At 42.5% G+C, this 22,399-nt stretch overlaps 1 pseudogene; it reads right to left on the bottom strand.

Moving 5' to 3' along the window:
* Nucleotides 1-204: 204 nt before the first annotated feature.
* The window catches only part of LOC142600023 (uncharacterized), a 43,548-nt pseudogene continuing 21,353 nt past the window's right edge, over nt 205-22,399 (bottom strand).

The raw sequence follows: 22,399 nt of genomic DNA, 5'->3' as shown, positions 1-22,399 counted from the left end.
TTGTTCTCAATGTTTTCTATTACTGCTGAAATGTTCACTATAGTTTTTTCTAGTTCACTTACCCCTAGCCATGGGAGAAACCACCTTACAAAACTATGGAACTTAGTAAACCTATCTGCTATAGCGTTATGAGTTTTCTTTATCCTTTTGAGGGAAGTTGTTATTCTTTCATCCTGTGGGTATAGTTTGTCAACGATAGTAATGTTAGGAACTAAAGCTCCAAGAGTACAAGCTCCTTTCCATCCTAGGGGCAATATCTTCATAGCCAATGTACCACATAGCCAATACCATCCCGTTCCTAATGGGACCGGGAATCCAGTATAGTTCAACCTTTGAAAAACAGGATCAATCAATGTCATATTTAAAAATGGACTTGTTATATTTGAATATTCTCCTACAAAGGTGCCCTTTCCTGAACTTACTAAACAACTATTACTTGAGGTATAATTCGCTATCATCACGTCTACCTTCCATTCCTGGTTCCATTTGGACTGGGAATCTTTTCTAAGGGTGGTGTTTGCCCAATAAACCGGATTTGTCCAGGAGACATTAGATGGAAGCGGAACTCCTATTAAGGATATTCCATGGCTGGAATATTTAGGCATCTGAGTGATGTTTTGGACTAGAGAGAAGTGTAGATTTTGATTCCATCCTTCTACCTGACTGACATGGCTCAGGCACTTGAAATGGTCCATTCCACTTCTCTTCCAATGGTTTACCTGTGAAATTCTTAACATAAACCCAGTCTCCGGGTTTAAAAGGATGTATGGGTTGATCTAATCCTCTAACTCGTGTTGCTAGAACAGTCTGTTCGATTATATTTAACTGTCTGTGACTATTACCTTTTCCTATTACACCCATCTGAATCTTGTTTGAGGTATTCGGGTTATTCTTTAAACAAATTTCGCACCTTTGGGTTACTTGTTTCACACTAGTGTACAAATTTCAACTTACTAGCTTCTGGTTTAATTGTTTATATAAAGCATCTGTACCCCAATGTGTTTTCTTATGTTCATCTAAAACTAATTTCCATAACAAATTAGAGGGTACTATTATTCGTCCATCTGGAACATAAAACCATCCATCTTTTCCTTTGTTACCTTCTAAATCATTGATTAATTTTTTATCTTCTTTGGAATACTTATCTGGCTCCAAATCAGAATTTGGAATTTGAAGTTTACCATCTGGAATTAAGGCTGCCATCACTTTACCCTTTTCTGCTGCCTTTCTAGCCCCTGAGTCTGCCAATTTATTGCCAATCTCTTGGTCGGTGTTACCTTTTTGGTGCCCTTTACAATGCATAATAGCTACTTTTTCTGGAAGATTTACGGCTTCTAGTAACTTTAGAATTTCTTTTGCATGTTTAATATATTTTCCTTGAGCAGTGAGAAGTCCTCTTTCCTTCCAGATAGCACCATGGGCATGTACAACTCCAAAGGCATACTTTGAGTCTGTCCAGATATTAATCTTCTTCCCTCTTGCCAGCTCTAACGCTCGGGTTAGGGCAATGATCTCAGCCTTTTGTGCTGATGTCCCTGCAGGTAATGATTTTGCTCCTATTACCTTTTGGGTAGTGGTCACAGCATATCCCGCTTGGCGTTCTCCGTGTTTCACAAAGCTGCTTCCGTCTGTATACCAGGAGTCCTCGGCATCGTGGAGCGGCTCCTCTTTTAGATCGGGGCAACTGGAATATACCGCTTCCATCGTTTTTAAACAGTCATGGACCACCGGCTCCAAGATTTCCCCGCTAAGGAAAGAAGCTGGGTTCACAATGTTAGTGGTGACTATAGTTATATCATCTTGTTCCACTAGTATTGCTTGGTATTTCAGAAATCTAGAGGGGGAAAGCCAGTGTCCTCCTTTTTGTTCTAACACGGCTGAAACTGTATGAGACACCATTACTGTAATTTTCTGGCCCATTGTGAATTTGCGTGCTTCCTGTACATTCAGGATAACTGCAGCTACTGCTCGTAGACATCCAGGCCACCCTCTGCTTACTTCATCCAATTGCTTAGAAAAGTAAGCTACTGCTCTTTTATAAGGGCCTAGCTGCTGAGCCAGCACCCCTAAGGCTATTCCTCGCCTCTCATGAGAAAATAGCCAGAAGGGTTTAGACACGTCAGGAAGACCTAAAGCCGGTGCTCTCATCAGTTCTGTTTTCAGTTGTTCAAAGGCTCTTTTTGCTTCTCCCGTCCAGGTCAACTTTAACTGATTATCTTTTAGTAATTGATACAACGGTTTTACTAAGAGTCCATAATTATATATCCATAATCTGCACCATCCTGTCATACCTAAAAAGGTCCTAAGTTCTTTCGCTGTTCCCGGCAATGGTGTGCGGCAAATAGCTTCTTTTCGACCTTTACCGAGTTCTCTTTGTCCTCCCGAGATCTCAAATCCGAGATAAGTGACTTGTTGCTGAATCACTTGAGCCTTTTGCTGGGAAACTTTGTATCCACTCAATCCTAGAAAATTTAACAAGCTCACTGTCCATTGGGCGCAGTCCTCCTTAGTAGTTGTAGCCACTAGTAAATCATCCACATATTATAATAAAGTCCCTGTCTGAGATGGAGGAGTCCATGTTTCAAGTTCTCGGACCAACTGGTTCCCAAAAATAGTAGGGCTATTCTTAAGTCCTAGAGGTAACACCGTCCAAGTTAATTGTGTTTTCCTGCCTGTTTCAGGATTTTCCCATTCAAAAGCAAACAGCTTCTGACTCTCTGCTGCCAAGGGCAGACAGAAAAATGCATCCTTCAGGTCCAGTACGGTAAACCAAATTTGGTCCTGTACTAGCTGATAATTCTTCCCATCCGGTTTCTTCACCGGTAAAATTGGGGTATTATACTCTGATTTACATTATATGAGCAACCCGTATTCTATAAAGTTGAATATTAACCTTTTAAATTCCTTTTTGGCCTCTATTTTTAATGGGTATTATTTTGTCTTACCAGATTTGTTCCAGGTTTAAGGATAATTCTTATGGGTTTCGCTCTTCTGGATCTACCCGGGACCTCATTAGCCCGTGTCAAAAATGTCACTGTATTCTTCACCTCCTCGGGAATTCCTTTGTTAGTCTTAGGTTGCTCCTGCAACATAAAAACTCTTGCCTCAATGGCTTTAGATTCAGGGATTAATAATTGAACTTTTCCATCTTTAAAGGTGATATGCATTTCCAATTTACTCAATAGGTGCCGTCCCAAGAGTGGTATAGGACATTCAGGCATATATAAAAATTGGTGAGTTATCCATTGTTTTCCGAGCTTAAAATTTAAAGGATGGAAAAGGCACACTGTTTCGCTTTCCCTGTGGCACTCACAATGTTTACTGTATCATCGCTCAATTTTCTTTGATAAGTATTTAACAGAATAAGTTGCCCCGGTATTTGCAAGAAAATCTATTTTCCTTTTTCCCAGCTCTACTGTAGCCAGGGGTTCTGCTGGGGAGGTCTCCCCCGGTCCCCTTCAGGACCTAGTTCAGGGGAACTGAGGTTGAAAGGGAGCTGCTTATCGTGCCTCCTCCAGAACCTCTGCACTGGTAGGAACAGGACCCCTAAAACGGTCCTTAAATTTCTGATAATCCCATTTTCAATGTCCCAGTTCTTTACAATATGCACACTGATGATCTCCTAAGGTATTACTGGTATTTTGTGCTGGAGGGGTCTCGCCTCTCCCCCTTGGTATTGCCGTCCTCCCCTGAAGTTAGTTTGCTGACGCTCCCTGCAGTGCAGCTCTCAGGTTACCCTCTCTTTCCCTGTCTCTCCCTGCCTGTCTCCGCTCTTTCATTTTCTTGTTGTTCTTTTCTAACTTCCTTCTACAAAACAACATCAATTGTAACATTGTATTATATTCCAAATTCTTATTCTTGGGCTGTTTTTTAAAACTTCTCCGCTCTGATTACTTCCCATTTTACTATCTCGCCAACCACAAACAATCTTTACTATTTCGGTAGCACACTCCTTTTTCTCAAGGGGTTCACACTTTACACTTAGCACACTCTATGTCTGTCCCAGATTGAATTCACAATTTCTGTTTATACCATAAACATTCAAAAATGATTATTGATTCACAATATTTTTGGGGTGTCAAAAGCAATATTCTGATTCCCACATTTATCAACAATTCTACTTCAGGGGCTGCATCATTCGGATTTTTAGTTAATCTTTTAACACAGCAATAAAGGACATCCAAACTTACATGTCAATGCTACTATTAATCTAAATAATTACCCACAAGGGTATCATTAATCATTCGCTTCGTCCTTCTCCGGCTGTTTCCCTCGCGGGATAACAGAACCGCGGATCCGGACTCCACACTCGCTTCGTACGTGATTGTACGTCTCACACACTCACACAAATTCAAACACCTCAAGTTATACTTGAGAAAGAAAAGAAAGAAAAAGAAAAAAAAAAAAAGAAAATTCTTGAAACTGTAACTGTTAAGCTCCTAAACAACCAATACCTCCAGACAGTTAGTTTTCAAGTGCGTGTGTGTGTGACAGTAACTGTTAAACTCCTAAACAACCAATACCTCCAGACAGTTACAAGTGCGTGTGTGTGTGTAACAGTAACTGTTAAACTCCTAAACAACCAATACCTCCAGACAGTTACAAGTGCATGTGTGTGTGACAGTAACTGTTAAACTCCTAAACAACCAATACCTCCAGACAGTTACAAGTGCGTGTGTGTGTGTAACAGTAACTGTTAAACTCCTAGACAACCAATACCTCCAGTCAGTTACTGTCCCAATGTATGCGAATAAGACGCTAGCAGTCCCGCATACGCTCAACCCTGCGTTATAACGTAACGACCTACGGGGAGCCACCAAACAACCGGTTCCAAAAACAGAGTAGTAACTGTTAAACTCCTAAACAACCAATACCTCCAGACAGTTACTTAAACAAATAAAAATAAAAACAAAATATTTTAAAGAATACCTTTCAATAGATGGTCCTTGTCTGCCCCCGCAGTGATCCGATTGAGGAGAGGAGTCTCTCCGGAGAAATCCCCGGGGGTACCCAAGAGAGTCCCAATCTCAATGGGTCCTGCAGCCGGGCAGAGAGGGTCCCACCTGGGTCGCCAATCTGAATCAAAGAAAATTCACTCAATAGCCAATGTGACTATTAAGCAGGTATCCTTTATTGCAGCGCTGGGAGTCGCACCGGGATATTTCCACGAACGTGCGTCTCGACGAGAAACAAATTGTTCGTGATTTATATTACAAAAGAGTTTACATATTCATTAGGTTTCTGATACATTTAATACATATTCATTATTATTCCAGGAACTCCTGAATATATGCTAATGTCCTGATACGCCTGCGCAGTTTCTTTCTCAGGTGGTCGTCAGGGGTCGTCCTCCTCAAATCTTCCTCTTTCTCCTCTTCTTCAGTGTACAGAGTTGGGTGACCTCTTCTTCATTATCCCCGTTTTGCAAGCTCAGCAACCTTGTTATCCATCCCGCCCAGATGGTCCCAGGCTTGTTGGCATGTTGGGCCTCCCTTTATCAGGTTGCCTCAAACTTTGTGTCTTTTCTAGTTCATACCCAAGGACTATTCCCTAATTTACGGCTTCTCTTATCCTGCTTCTGCATTCCAACTATTTTATTAATTGTTTTCTTTTGTACTGGAGCATGAGACAGGCGAAGCCTGAGTTTGTGGGGCCTGACTCAAGTATTGCCAAGTTATATTTTTTTTTTTTTTTTTAAATTGTTATACGCTAATTAGATTCCCCTATTCAGGTGTGACATCCCCAAATACACGCGTGGTCTTTGCAGCTATGCATTTTACTAGCGTAGCTCATGCAAAATTAACTGGGTTTGCACACCATGTGATTTTCAAAGTCCCGATGTAGATAAAGCAAAAGCAGGCATCACTGGAACACTTATCCGTTTGCTTCTCATTGGGGACTGTTCTGTGCCAAGCATCTGACGCCTGCCTTAAATACTGTGGTGCAACACAGTAAAGCAAGTGGTGCTGAGAACCCAAAGTCCTCAATATAAACACTTCACAGGTTTTACTCAAGACAATCTCTGCTTTGATCCTGTGGGCTGAATGCCCGTGGGTGGTGGGAGTGGTTAGGTGGGCTCCTGGAGTGCCTCTTCTCAGAGGTTTCAGGAAACAGCTTAATTTTCATCTGAAAGGGAAATAAGTGTTCTGAGACTGCTCGCTGGTATCAACCAAAACAAGGGAAGTGAGGACAATTGGAAGATTTGCTTCAAAAGCCCACTCCCGCATCTAACCAAACCCCTGCAGACCAGACGCCATCCACAGAATAAGAATGCAAAAATAATTTTGTAAAGGAAATAGATTCAGCCTTTTTCCCATCCTCTGGCTCCTTCACCATCTTATACTAAACACCTACTCAGTTGTATATGTGAGATGGAGGTTCTAACTTGAAACAGAAAGGAAAAATCACCTTAAGGCTGAGACTAAGTCCAGAAAATGTTAGCAGGGAGGGGAAAAGCAATTTTGAAAAGGCAGCTGAGCTGGGAATTGTATTTCAATTAATAGTAACCTGTAAATGCCAGCTCTTGTAACAATGTTTCCATTCAGAGATCTTAAAATTATTTTTAAAAAATTCTAATTCCTTTTTTACCTAGAAGAAAAGCAGGTACGTCCTAGAAAGACACAGGGGTATGAGCAGGCAAGCAGCAAAGGAGCGAACTCAAACCTTGCAGTCTCCAGCGATAGCTGTGTCTGCGCTCTGCGCGGGGGACAGCCGTGCACTACGGAAATGGCTTTCCAGGTTTTATGCAAGTAAATGATTGTTGCTTCAAAACCAACGTTTGATGGGTGCTGAAAATAGCGTTTGAATCCTCATCTTACGTGTATCAGCTGTCAGACACACACTGACCCAGACAGCTAGTGAGGAAAATGGAGATTTGCAACAACTGTCACCCACAGCAACCAGCCAGATTGTGACTTCTAAGAGGAAGGGATCAGCAGGAAACAAACACTACTTCTTTGATGCAATCTTGTTGCACACAAACAAATGCACACAAAATCTGGCTTCCCGAGTACTGTAAGGCTCAAACAGCAAGAAACAGTTTCCTTGCTCAGTATTCATAGCTGCTTTACCCAAGCCAGCACTCTTAGATCTCTCATGGCCAAGCTGTACATGCCTTTTTGAGTATAAATGGCTTTTAATGGCCTTCTCTTTCCGCTCCTGTGGTATTTTCTTGCAGATAGTCACCCACATTTCCAAAACCTGTGTTGCCATGTCCTTCCTCCTCCCCACCTCCCCTACTCTTCCCTTCAGCATCAGAGTTATTCCCCTTTGCTCCTTCCCATAGCAAGTCATGAGGAGCTCACAAGAGGCTGCGTCCTCAGTTGCAGTTTGAGTGGCTGGAGCAAGCATCTCCCTGACCAAATAAATGTCGCACTTGCAGAGAAAATTCAGTGCTGACCTGGAGCACACACAGCAAACTCAGCAAGGGCACGGAGAAAATGTTAGTGCCCTCTCAGAAGTTGCTCCTGGTTACGTGTAAATGTTCAAGGGCTTACCATCCGATTAAGTTTGCGTAGACTTTTGTGGAGGTCAAAAGGTAAATGTATTTGAAAATGCAAAGAGGCATGAGCTAATTAGCACAATACAACCTTTAGCACAGCACTAAAGATCTACAGGGCTCATTATCACTGTATGGACCTCCTTCTCAGAGGACACTGCCCCCACCCCCCAAGCTCTGTCTGCAGAAATATGCTGCTGTGATGTGTTCCCTGACCAAAGAGAAAGGCCCTGATGTCGAGGGTGAAACGCAAGGAGTGATGCTGTGTGGTGGTTTAAGGAAGGAAATGAGGAGGCACACAGTGACCCATTGAAGCTGCTGGGGAATCCAGGTGAGGAAATTTGAAATTACCCTAAGAGAGATTTGATGAGAACGGAGGGATTAACACGAAACCCAGTAGGATCTTTAATGGTCACAAATAGCCGAGCTCTTAGTTTTATTTGCCTCCCTGTGGCACTACACCCTGCAGCACAGGGCACCTGGGTCATCAAGCTCATTTCATGAGCTTCTTCATGGTAGGGCTGAGTCTATCTGAAGAGGAGCTCTGTCCTCACGTTCTCATCCCCTGCCATACATGCCTGCTCTAACCCCACAGTGACCCAAACCAACAGGAAAAATACCTTTTTGTGGGACTACTTTTCAGCCAGTTTAGCTGAAAACTAATCGGAGCAGCAGCGACCCAGCTGGCAGCAGCCAGTTGCAGCTCGACCCATCTGTACTGTAAAATCACAGCACCGGGTGGGAAATGCAGCTTTGCTGGCCATGCCTAAGTGCGACATTCTTCCCGAGCAGCTGGGTGAGGCAGGCAGACCACACTTCATGACAGAGCTGACAAGAGAAAGCAGTAATTACATGAACACGAGACCTATTACCTGACCGTTGTTGTAAGATGGATCTAAGGTGTCATGTGGAGTGAGGCAGTCCATTAATTTTCCATTCCGCCGGCAGCCCAGGTGCACCAGATCTCGGCAGTGAGCATGGCAGGTGTATTTGCAATCTGAAAAATGCACACAGACACCAAAAAGAAAAAAAAAAAAAAAGAAATAGAAATGAAGTTGCAGCAGGCGGAACCTAGGAGAGGCACATCCTCATTTGCTATGTGACTACCACCTCTCAACTGAATCTCCCCACCTGTATGTAAAGATAATAATAGTTGCATATTATTGGAGATGTAAATTCACTGGAGTGAAGGTGACAGTGCAGCACATCTCCCAGTGTCATACTGGCACAGCTGCAGTGATGCAGTTCACTAGTTAGATCAGGGCTGCCTTGGTGAGATGTTTTTGCAAAAAGTCCATAAACTGCCACAAACTAGTTATTAGCTAGTGTAATGTAAGCACAAAAGGGGCCGTTCTCAGAAAAGACACAACATTTGTGATTTACAGATTAAAAACTCTACCCACCTACAATCACTGCTACATGGTTTTAGGTGGCTTAAGTTCTAGGTTCTCTTAAGAATATAATCATGATATTGAAATACAAATATGATATTTCCCCCTCCCTGGAAGTGTTCAAGGCCAGGTTGGATGGGGCTTTGGGCAACCTGGTCTAGTGGAGGGTGTCCCTGCCCATGGCAGGGGGGTTGGAACTAGATGATTTTTAAGGTCCCTTCCAACCCAAACCGTTCTATGATTCTGTGAAAACAGAATGAGAAGCTTATCTGAAGCTGTAATTAACCTAGTAAATCACGAAGCTGCCTTCAGGAACAATTCAGAAATTTCACTTGCTGGCTAGCAAAGTCAACTAAGATGGCTATTAGAAACATAAATTCATGATAACAGAGGAAGATGGCCCCACTTCTAGTAAGAAATCAGATGATTCATATAGCCTCTAATCTCAAAGAAAGAATCACTGTAACACTATTTGCAAAAACAACCTGTATTTGCTCTGAAGCCTTGCTGCCTTTGCTGTTTTTCTGTGTAAGTTGGGCAGAGTTCAGGATACCACCTTTGTCTAGCACTAAATGTCACTTTCTATTTTTAGGTTTTAAATTGTTTATAATTTTGCCAAAGAGCAACCACTTGTACTTCAAGTTTCCGTGCTGGGGAACATCATGCTGTTTGTTTTAGAACATTTCAGCTAAAACAATTCAGCCATTTCCAAGAATGACTTTTGGAGGTGTCGTGGTTTAACCCCAGCTGGCAGCTAAGCACCACGCAGCCGCTCGCTCACTCCCCCTGACCCCTGGTGGGATGGGGAGGAGAATGGAAAAAAAACAAGTAAAACTTGTGGGTTGAGATTAAGACAGTTTAATAGGACAGCAAAGGAAGAGAAAATAATAATAGAATATACAAAACAAGTGATGCACAGCACAATTGCTCACCACCTGCAGACCACTGATACCCAGCTAGCTCCCAAGCCACAGTCCAGCTCCCACCCAGCTTCCCCTGAGTTATATACTGAGCGTGATGTCATATCGTATGGAATATCCTTTTGGCCAGTTTGGGTCAGCTGTGCTGGCTGTGCCCCCTCCCAGCTTCTTGTGCCGCTCCTGGGAAGGCTCCTGCCTCCTCGCTGGCAGGGCCTGGGAAGCTGAAAAGACTTAACTGTAAGCACTGCTTAGCAACAGCTAAACATCAGTGTGTTATCAACATTATTCTCATCCTAAATCCAAAACACAGCACTGTACCAGCTGCTAGGAGGAAAATTAACTCTAGCCCAGCTGAAACCAGGACAGGAGGAAACACTTTCATTTTCCGTAACTAAATTACACTTAAAAAATATTTTTTTCTTACAAACCTTTATACTTGCTAGGTTTAGAGCTGAATTCTGGATGGTCTTTTCTTTGTTCCCTTATCAGCCTCTCAAAAATCTGTTTCCCTCATGTTTGATTAGATTCCCATTAGAGTTCCTCAAGAATAAATTCCTGAAGGTTCCCATTTCTGATCCACACTCTTCAGCAGTGTTATGGGGCAGAGCAGCAGAGTGTTCCCTGAAATGCTGCTCCTCTTGGCTCGGGAATGGATCTTCAAGACCCTTGCACCGGCAGATCATCCAAAAGTAAAAATTATAATGTGGAAAAGATGTAAACATGCAGGCACATTTCTGTGCCTGATATAGAATTTATGCTATACATGCATTAAGGCAAGATGAAATAGATTTCATTTGGCACAAAGTCTGCCAATACAAAGTCAACCAGTCAAAACATTTCCAATGCCAATGACCCAGCAGAGTGAGTCCATCCTGGATCTGCATTCTGGATCAGAACTCTAGGATGTTTCTGATCTTAAACCAGACGGACTGTATCACAATAATATATCCCAAGTCACGCTCCTCTTGGGACATCAGCAGTTCCAGCTGATTATGGGGCAAGAAGACCCTGTTGCAGTATAAATCAAAACATTGGAAAAAGGCTCTAACTCTCTGAAACTATCACTGTATTTAATGCAGAATTTGGAAAACATGAAGCAAAAAAGGCAGAACACTACAGGGGGAAAAAAAGGATGGTTAAGGCAGCTCTGCAGTGCCCAGGAGAAATGATAGCTGTCCCTGTGTCCTTGCATGATGTTGGCAAGTCATGCCAGACTTTTCCCAGTTGCTGGCCAGTCTCTCCTGAGTGCCACGTTTGAGCTACTTCATCCGATTTGCAGGAAACATGGAGCATTTCCAACCACTACCAAAGTCAGGGAGAACTGTGCTTTTAACCCAAATGAAGTATTTTTCCAGGGTTCTGTTTTATGCTTATGCAGCCAGGATTATTTTTCAGACAGATCACACACTTCACAGAGGAGTTCTGGAGAAGAAAGGAGTGTTTGTGGAGCCCTTGAGAAGAGAATAATTTGGTATTTGGGAAGGGACCCCGTAAGACACAGTTGAAAAGCCTCACTCATACCCGACAGGATTAAATAAAATTCGGAGCTGTTGTTCATCAGGTGAGGGAGCAGGGCAGCCCCATGGGAAAACCAGAATAGAAGCCCTTAATTAAAAATGACATTGTAATGCATACACAAAAGAAGGTCAAATGAAAGTAATACTTACATTTCTTTTTTTTCTTAATTTCTGAGTTCTTTACTTTGCAAGTTGAGTTATCTTCTTAAGAAAAAATGCTTATGAGATCGCACTGTATGTCTACCTTTCTATTCTCTGCCTGTAATTCTGAGAGAGCTGACCAATTTCAACCACAAAGGGTCTAAAAGCTAATTAAGTTCATAGGAGTTTTATGAAAATTATCTCCTGGCTAAAGGAGGGAGACCCAAACTAATACCCACACTCAGGGCAAGGCAGGCAAAACTCAGCTGTTACACCACTGTCTGGCAATGACTGGACAACCAGCTACTGCACGTGGTCACCTCCATGATGAGCACGTTGCGGGAAATGGGGCACAAAACTGTAGGAAAGCAGGCTTCACTGATTCCCCAACTCTCTATGATCACGCAAACGTCTATTCCAAGCATGCACCAATTCTAAAGATGCATTTTCACAAATAATATTAGGAAAAAAATCTGTTAGCTAAACAGTGTTCTGAAGCAGGATTACTAATTAAGTTAGGAAACATTATCTCTCAATGCTATTTTGTTTGTCATTTATATTCATTTTAATTTGTGAGTCTGTAATGTCATTTGTAAGACAAGCCCATAATTTCTGCCTGGCTATTATAGGCATAATTGTGAAAAATGTAAAAGCTTCATCTCTGAAACTCTTTCAATCATAAACTAGATTTTAACATACTGATTATAAGTTTAATGAGCAAGACAAGAAAAAGGATGATTTTTTTCGAGCACAGTAATACTTAAACTTTTTTGCTATGTGTTTTAGCTTTAAATACATTATTTTATTCCATTCATGGCATACAATGTTTCACAACAGTCCAGGTAGCATCAAATTAAAAAGAATATCTTTTTTCCAGTAATCCTTTACTAGAGCACTTCCAAAATTACTATGAGTTCAAAAAGTAGCTATTTTTCTGGAAAGACTGTTTTGGTTATTAGATTGTGGATTGCCGTATTATTCCTGCTTGGAAAGCAATCAGAACCAGGTGCTCTTTCCTGATGTTGTCTGAAAGAAATACTGTCCTTTGAATTCAAAGATCTGGGGGCTTTAACTGGGCACAGCCGATAAAAGCATTCGCTGACATCTAGAAAAGCTAACAGGTTTATTTTACTAATGCTCAGACTGTCCTGAACACTGAAATTGTTTATGAAAGCTATGCATCAGTATAGATTGAATATGCATGATTGTCCTGCATCATTAGGAAATGCAAAGTAAGTATGTATTTATTAAGCATACAAATATTATGCTTTAAAAGTTGCATTGCTAACTACTGAGACATAATGTAATACCTTATTATTTATTATTCTATTGCAACAATGCCTTGACTAGAGTCATAGAAAACTAACTTAGCAAATTGTAAAATGACATGAAATCAAGACTACTCCTATCCTGCCTTCACAAGGGTGAACTGTAAGACTTCAACACATTCATTTTACGTGAATAGTCCCTACCTGATGTTTGGGTTTTCTTCACCCGAAACTTGATTTTGCGTGATAGCTTGTAAATAGCTGTCCCCATAACTGATTTGCTCCAGGGCGGCGCAGCAGAAAGCAAGCAAGTGAACAAGCAAGCAACCCAACAGATGCTCCCAACATCAGACCCTACTAATTGAGCATTACTGAATCAGGCGGCGGCAGGCAGAGGCTCAACAGCAAAGTCTCTATCCTGCTGTGGTCTTCCCTGCCTAGGAAATGTGTGTGTTCATTGCTGTGATGGCCCAGAGAAATTTAACTTCCGAGTGGATATGGAAAATGTATGTTGTGCCTGAGCAACTGAAGCACATGGGAGGTTCAAAGTTAAATTGGTGTTTACATTTGCATCATTTATCAACCGCAGCAAGTTTGAAGAAGTCTTTATTAGAAAGCGTGAGGAGGGCATACAACTTGCTCCTGCTACTGTATGTGTTAGGAAGTTAGCAAGTAAAATCATCTTTACCTGAGAGCCTGTGGCTTGGTTCCTAGCAATGAGAAGAGAGAATACTGCTATGCTTGCTCAATGGAAAGTATGCTTGTAAAGCTTCTTGGAAAAATATTCAAACTACATAAGGTGCTTAAAGCTTTAATTTGTAATCTATTTTCAGCCAGCAGGTCACAAAAAGAAGGAGAATGAAGTTCAGCAATATTTCTCCTGCAAGATGGAATTGCATTTCTACAACACATTGTTACCAACATTTCATACTTTAGTTTGTACTTTATATATGTTGTGTTGTTGTCCTTTTTGCTCATGGTCAGATGTCTACATTCTAGTTTAATGTTAAGGTGGCTACCAAGATTTTTTTTAGCAGTTTCACTAGAAGCTGTAATGGAACAAGAAACCTGTTTGGATAAACAGCCTTCAGAGAATGTTAAGCACAGCTGCTAGAGGGTGGAGATCTGTAACATCGGTTTTATCTCTATGCAGTTCCCTTTATTTCTGATTATTTATTTATTAGTCACACTTAACATCAGTCTGAGATTAAAATAAAGTGCATTGTAACCATATTTCCCAATTAGTGAGTCATGGGTGATTTTTAAGGGATCACAATCATTACAGATGAGACAGACTTTCCAAGCTCCTTACGGCCATCCTTTCCCTGAGGGATCTCTGTACACATTTTGTGCTCCTTCCCCATTGCGGAGCCAGACAAGGCTTAGATCAGATTGTAGTCCAGCAAAGCCCACATCTTCCAACCCCTTGTAAAGCTGTGCCTATCCACAAATGCCACTTTGCCAGTTAAGGTCTTCTAATCTGCTGTTTCTCTGTAGACTCGGCTTTCAACAGGTACACCGGCCATTGCCACGGCCACTGGCCATGAGGCCCCGTACGGGATACACACTTCCCATAGAGAGGATCCTCTACCATTTTCCCAAGCACAGAAAGACCATAGAACTGGCTGAACTTGCTCCCTAGGGAAATGCTCCAAGAAGCCTGCTACAAGTATCTCTAAAAAGACAGTGAAGCCTCTTGTTTCTGGAGTGGCATTGCGGGGGCTGAATAAGACCAGAAGATGTAACCAGATGGGTCTTCTCCTTCAAGCAGATGAGTACTGTCTGCTGGAAAGCAGGTGGTCTCTCTCATTCAATTCCTGCTTCCTACAGCTGTCGTAAGCCACTTGAAAATATTAGCAGGAAGCATGGATAGAAATGGCAAACGATGAAGACTATTGAAGTGCTGGTGCTAAAACTAGTCTTCAAGATTTATAACTTAAATGCCCACACAGAATTGGAGTCATCATCAGGGGCAGTGACACTGCTTACAAGAGCACTCAGAAGAAATTTTGGGTGCTAATAACCTGGGAAAATGAAGTCATTATTATGCAAGTGCCATGGTTGGAAAGTTGCAGCCACTGTGTCAAATTTTCTGTTGTCCTTTCCCCTCCCGCATTGCAGAGCATGGGAAGCTACAAAATCAACCTGTTTCCTTCCTTCTGCAAATACATGACCCGCCGCGAAGAAGCCACAGTAGGTGACGTATCCCTATTCATCCTTTCCTTGCAGAATAATAACAAGAAACAGAATATCTGATACACTGCTTTTCAGAAATGTAGGTGATGTTCGCTCTTAAAGAAGTACTACACCAAACTTCAAAGATTATTAACATTTGTAACATCTTAGTTTCAAAAGGATGGTAGACTTGTAAAGCAGAAGAAAGAGCACGGAAATCCACGACACTTTAAACAGGAATGCAAAAGAAGCAAATGAAAGTGGAAGGAGGTCAGCTGATAGAATAATCTTCATTGTACAAATGCATTTTTGCTTCAGTTTTCCTAAAATCCTCATCTTCTATTTTCACACTGTGGGCAAATATAATTTGGATTCCAGTCTTCAATTAGTAAAAACAAATAAAAACCTCTCAAACACTCATCTGTCACTACATCTAATATATTCACACATTTTACTAGTTAAATAATAAAATGTTACTTCTGACAAAACCCTAAAACTGAAGCTAAAAGTCAAGGGAATATAATTACAGATAGGTGGTTTATCAAGAAGACTTAAACCATGATCTACCGGTGATTTTAAAGAACTGCAGCTTTGTTAATACTAGTCCATGAAAAGTCATCAAATTATACATTACTCTTTATGTTTAATACTGATTTAGTGAACAGAATAATTTTGAACAGATAAAGTCATACTGAAAAATTAAAATGAGACCAGTTACTGACTGTACCAATGTTGTCCTTGATGAAAGAGGATGTACTGGGTACAGGAGCAGGTTTTATATTACAGTATAAACCAAATGCTGACATGGCACATTAAAACATGCTCAGTTCAATTGGTTTCTACGAGGAGAAAAAGTTACATGTCTACATATGACACTGTGCTGGTTTTGGCTGGGATAGAGTTCATTTTCTTCATAGTAGCTGGTATGGGGCTGTGTGTTGGATTTGTGCTGGAAACAGTGCTGATGATAACACAGGGATGTTTTAGTCACTGCTGAGCAGTGCTGACACAGAGCCAAGGCCTTTTCTGCTCCTCACACCACCCCACCCCACCAGTGAGGAGGCTGGGGATGCACAAGGAGTTGGGAGGGGACACAGCCGGGACAGCTGACCCCAACTGACCAAAGGGATATCCCATACCATATGATGTCATGCTCAGCATACACAGCTGGGGAAGAAGAAGAAAGTGGGGGGGATGCTCGGCACAATGGCGTTTGTCTTCCCAAGTCACCATTACACGTGATGGAGCCCTGCTTTTCTGGAGATGGCTGAACACCTGCCTGTGATGGGAAGTGGTGAATGAATTCCTTGTTCTGCTTTGCTTGTGTGCGCAGCTTTTGCTTTACCTATTAAACTGTCTTTATCTCAACCCACGAGTTTTCTCACTTTCACTCTTCTGATTCTGCCCCCATCCCACCAGGGGAAAGTGAGTGCATGGTGCAAGTCCAGAGGAGGCCACGAAGCTGATCAGAGGGCTGGAGCACCTCTCCTGTGAGTTGGGGTTGTTCACCCTGGAGAAGAGAAGGCTCTGGGGACACCTCATAGCAGCCTTCCAGTACCTGAAGGGGCCTACAGGAAAGATGGAGAGGGACTGTTTATCAGGGAATACAGTGACAGGACAAGGGGTAGTGGGTTTAAACTGAAGGAGGGTCGATTTAGATTAGACGTTAAGAAGAAATTCTTGACTGTGAGGGTGGTGAGGCACTGGAACAGGTTGCCCAGAGAAACTGTGGATGCCCCATCCCTGGAAGTGTTCAAGGCCAGGCTGGATGGGGCTTTGGGCAACCTGGTGTAGTGGAGGGTGTCCCTGCCCATGGCAGGGGGGTTGGAACTAGATGATCTTTGAGGTCCCTTCCAACCCAAACCATTCTGTGATTCTATGATTAGTTGCCAGCTGGGGTTAAACCATGACAGACACAAAAAGTTACTTCCAAGTTTAAATGACTGTTTGGAAATAATGGCATTTCTGCAAATTCATATCTGACACTTTTGTTTAACCTATATCTTTCTGACTTCAGATCAACAGAAATAAGAATTACTCTGGATCCTGACTAGAGATTCAGAATTACAAGACTCCTCTTCAGAAGAGGGGGAAATTGTTAAGAAGACACTTAAAGTTTGGCTCCCATCCTGCAGTCCCACCAAGCCAATAAGGGCACCTCTGGAAGTTTTTGTGCTTTTGAATCACATGAAATTATTGATATAAATTTACACTGACTTTTCAAAGATCTCCATACTAGCAGTTGTTGTTTTTTTCTGGCTGCTAATGTTTTCAACCCTGCATCCTAGCACTGTGCAACCCCGAACATTTACATACACACCAGATAAAACTGAATCTCTGCTAGGCTTGCAACCCCACCTGTAACTGCCACAGCCCCACTCGGGGTCAGCAGCCCTGGCCTGGGAACAGGATAAACTCCTGTAACAGGTTCCATTAGGAGCTACTCATGGTGATTGACATAAAATTAACACGAGTGCCAATGGCACAGATCTGCAAAATCGGGTATTTGCATATATTTGGACCTCAGCAGAAGGCAGGTGCTTTAACTCTAACAGAACAGTCCAGGACCCAACCCAAAAGCTCACTCTGTTTTTGTCTGCAAAGTGTCTTACCAAGGTAGAGTTTTGCACTGAAAAAAAAAAAAAAAAAAAAAAGAAGAAGAAGAAGAAGAAAAAAGCTGTATTACTCATTGGCTGAGGATTCAGAGTTTTTAGATAACAGTTTATCTATCATCTAGGCAGGCAACAACCTGACTTTGCCACATCCACATTACATTTGCAAAACAAGAGGGAGAGATCAGCCTTTTGGTGTGAAGATGAGAAAACTCTTTCTTGAGTGAATCACTGACTGAGAACTCCAGGGAGGCCCAAAGGAGATGATGAGGTATAAAAATCAGCAACCTCCAAGAGTGTGGGACTGTCTAACATCCCTGCTGCCTGGGAACACAGGGACCACATTTCTGATCACATGCACCAGACAGTAAATAATTGGTTAATAAATACATTCAGCTTCCCAACTGCAAAACAGGATGGAATGACAGGCATTTTAGATTAAACAGCCTAAACCAGATTTTTTTTTAGTTTCTGCCACTGGTACCTTTATAAACCTCTACAATCCTGTAGTCTCTTTTGGAGCTTTTAAATACTTATTTTTGTATGCGCTTATCTTAACCTGGTATGTGCCAGAGGGTTTGCTAGATAACTGGTAAACACCAAGACACATATGTTCTGTGGACATGGTCATCCTTAACCCTGGGGGCGGGGGGCGTAGCGAGACAGGCTCACCAGGGCTGACACCCAGGGCAGCTCACCAGCCTACCCGAAGAGTGGAAGGAGACATTGCCACCTAGCTGCAAGTTGAAGAACTAGGATGTAGGAGTTTGCATGGATGAAGCATCTTCTAGAGACCACTGTTAGCCAGGCAAGCTTGCTGGCATCTGCCACAAAGGTCCCTGACCGCTGAGGGAGGATTGTCCACTCTGCATGCCAGTGACTGTAACAACCATGTGTGAGGAAGGGTTAATGCCTATCTTCAGCTACTAAAATGTACCCTGTTTGTCAGATGCTTAAATGTCTCTGAGCACCTGGCCCTAGGTGACGTAGGAACATAAATCCTGTTGATTTACTCTGGAGCTATTAAAGAATTAAAGTCAATTTAACCTGTAAAGCTCGTTTGTATTTTTATCAACATGACAACAGTCTCAGGTCTTCTCCTTCCTTCCAGTGCTTGCCAACAGGCTCCAGCTAAGACATGTCACAGGAGACTTGCACAAACCTGGGATCCTATACGACCAGCCTATAGACAGGCTGATGCTCCTGAACACTCTTCCACCTCTTTTGGGCAGATAACACTCTGCGTGCAGTCCTGTTTACAGCCACCACTCCCGCAGAAACAGAACACACAGTGTTTGCCAGACCACCCTGAAATAATCACAAAATCTGTTTGCAGACGCGGCTGAAAACATTTACTTCATTCAATGGAGGCAAGAGTTAAAACATAAATTTGCAATAGTGGAAACACTTTAAAAAACAAAAGCACGAGGCAAGGAAATACAAGTTTAGACTATATTTACTTATATTTAGACTTTATTTTCTTCTCACAATCTCCTTTATTTGTTTCAGCATCACAGCCAGCTGGGGAGCTGGGCCACATCCCCTCCCGAGGCTGCCCCAGGGCTGGCACGCTTCTGGGAGCTCTTAGACCTGCCTGTTTGTGGAGGCAGACTGAGGGGTACAGGGCTGAGCCCTCCTCCCTGTAAGGGCTCCCCTGGAGTTAACTGGGCACAGGAACGCCACACAGTAATGCCAGCGTGTGAAGGAGAGGAGACACCTCATTTCTCCTTAGGTCCTCTTGATATACACACATCTATGGGATTCCTTAGTTAAATTTCCAGGCTACAGCTTGAAGATGACTCTGAGTGTACAGCCTTCCAAAGAAACGATCTGAATTGCAATGCGCACCTTGAGAAACAAGCTCCTCAGGCTGATAACATTCCTTCTGCCCTGAGCTTTGAGACCAAACATGAAATCATGAAACCGGGACAGGGGGGTTTCAAGCAAGCAAGCTTCTCCTCCCCATGTACCTGGCTAGTTTTCTGAGGTCCCCTTCTAGGGACACTGTCACAGTCTGCCAAAAACCTTAAGAAAACCTTAAGATTTAGTAGATTTTTTTAAACACTCTGTAGCACTGCAATTCCTACCATCTTCTAAAGCTCCATACATGAAAACGACAAGACCTAGTAAGCCTCAACCTGTTAATAAAGGCAAAGACTAGTAAATCATGCCCATGCTTTGCAGCAAACATGAAGGGAATGGTAAGTGCTCAGCTCCTGGTAGCATCTTTCCAGAAACGTGATCTCAGAGACCTAACTGCTTGCCCCAGCCACCAGACAGAGCCTACAGCTCCTACTTCTTCATGCCAGATAGCGGCGGGGAGGCCAAATTCCTCTGTGCAGCAACTTTCAAACAAGGGATTGGAGACAAAACTCAACAGATATCTTGATGTATCACCTTGTCTGTCCTTTCATGACAGACTTCAGAGAGTCCTTTTGTACTGCTGACACAGCGAACCACGCACCCATCACATACAGGCTCAGGGGAGAAAACACCAGTGAAAATCTGATGGACCTAGAGAGTGACGGGCTTTACTGAGCACCTGTGGCAGTGACAAAACCAAGGTACCACAAAGCAGCTGTATTTCTTCTTCAGTTCAAGAGCAAAAGCATTACATTTCTGGAACAGAAAACAAACCTTATTCTCCATTTCTGATGTTAACAAACTGCAGTGAAGCTATGGCACAAAAAGAAGGAAGTGTCCTGTAGATAAAAATCCTATATACGACCTGCTCTGGAAAGCAACTTACAATAATTTATTTACATTTGATTTCCCATGGAACTAGTAATTCTTCCTTTTATGCTTATTTGTGTAAGACTTCAGCAGTTGCCAGGTATCTCTACAAATTGCTGAGGTGCACGGGGGAAGAGCAGAGTGCCGAGCCCACCTGGTCCGCGAGGCCAGGCAGCCCGAGAGGAGCCGTGGGGTTGCACTGAGCTACACCTGCAGCAGCGATGTGGCAGCAGAGTGACCACAGTGGTAAAATAGGAGCTACAGCCCCTTTCCTCTGACAAATCTGCCTGTTGGCGTTTGGAGCCTAACTACCAACCTAATCCGCTGGACCCAGTACATTCTACCAATTGGTTAAACACAGCCCAGGTTGTCTTTAAATTAAGTTTTCATATAGAAACCACAAAATGCAGGAGTCCAGAGCACGTGCTGAATTCCAGATCTCCGAGGGAAAAGAGCCTGAAGGAGGATGGGGATGTGGGTGCACCAGCTCCCCACACCTGTTCTTCCCTTTGTGGCGGCTTCAGAAAATGCATTTGAAATGCACCTTTGACAGAATTAAAGGCATCGGATTTTACATTCAATAAACACCTGGCTGGGGAACATATTGCTACGTACACTTCTGCACTGCAAATGTGATGGAAAGTAGCAGAAGAATTTCTGTTTAAAAAGTCAAAAATTGGTCCAATAGTATTTACGCAGTTCCACTATGTGTCACGCTGGTACTTTGGGACTTCCACTTGCTCTGACTGTTAGCCTCTTTCCAACGTTAAAAACCTAAACAAATGGGGAGAAAAACCCTTCCATGTAAAAAAAAAAAATAAAGTGAGCTCTCTTCTGTAGGCAAAACCAATAAACCCCCTACTTTTGGAAAGCGTTTACTCTAGTGCCCTCTATTGCTGAACCCCCAAAACAGCCAGTTAACTCACTGATCAACACTTTCTGTCGGTTTTCCTTTAGAAGAAACCTGAGCAAAAAGGAAGAACTGGAAAGAAAAGTATGGCTCAGGTCGAGCTGCCTGCGCTGCCGAGGAGCTGTGAGACCTGAGTTAATAAACTCCCTCTTCTTGCTGGAATTACCGGCAGACAAGAGGCACCACTTTCATTCACGGAGGGGATGGATTACAGAAAAGCAGTCCTCAGAGCTCAGAAGAGACCTGATTTACCTGCTTTACCTGGCCACAACATTGGGAGTTCATTCTGAACTGCTGCTGAAGGATCAATGATCATTCTATTAGGGGAGATAAAACCAGCAATTACATGCTAGGAGGACAGAAGCCAGACCTTTAACTGACATCACATGAAATTTAAAAACTCGAACTTTCTGCCAAACAAAACTTGCAGTCTGTTTTGTCTAAATGTGACATGAGAAAAAAAGTTGAATCAAATCCATCAAATTAAATGAAGCATAATACAAAAACTAGTTGTGCTTGCACAGAGTGTTCCCTATCGATCACCTCTAACGCTGAGTAGAGCTCAATTCTGAGCTTGCTTTTGCATGCTGCATCCAAGCTCGGTCTATGTTTACATGTCAGGCTCTAACGTTACATTACTTCTTTAAAACAGGTAATTCCACACTACTGATTTATTAATGTTCCTCTTCATAAATGACCAATCCACAGGTTTTATTTCAGACATCACAGGTCATCATGCCCACCCTGACAGTGGACCTTGAAACAGATATATTGGGGAGGTGCTTAGTTTAATGCACACAGTTGGTCGTCTTGTCTTCCTACAAGCTCCCAGGGCAGCAAAGAGATGCAGACAGCATCTTCCGACAGCTATTGTTTGGCATTGGCAAAGGAAAGAAAAAATGTGGCAGCACAAAAATGGAAAGTAAAATTAAATTTTCCAAAGTACTTCAGAAGAACAAGCCCACAACAGGCACAGTAATAGCAATTCCTGGTGATGCTGACATCTCTCATGTGTTGTGGACATTCACTTTGGTAATCCTGATCCGAGCAGGTATTGGACCTGTAAGATGAAGTTCAGTCTCTGAACAGATTTTTTTTTCTCTTACATTTATTACAAGCTTATGAAAAATCTTAATAACTCTCCAGGTACAAATCAGGATTTTCCTTTGGAAGGGAGGCAGAGTAGGCAAAGAGATTCATCTTGTCTTGTTTAAAACTGGTAGAGCCAAGGAAA

The sequence above is a fragment of the Balearica regulorum genome, chromosome 1, assembly GCF_011004875.1.
Source record: "Balearica regulorum gibbericeps isolate bBalReg1 chromosome 1, bBalReg1.pri, whole genome shotgun sequence".
In the NCBI taxonomy this organism is placed as follows: Eukaryota; Metazoa; Chordata; class Aves; order Gruiformes; family Gruidae; genus Balearica; species Balearica regulorum.
This window is presented reverse-complemented; position numbering and strand designations above follow the sequence as displayed.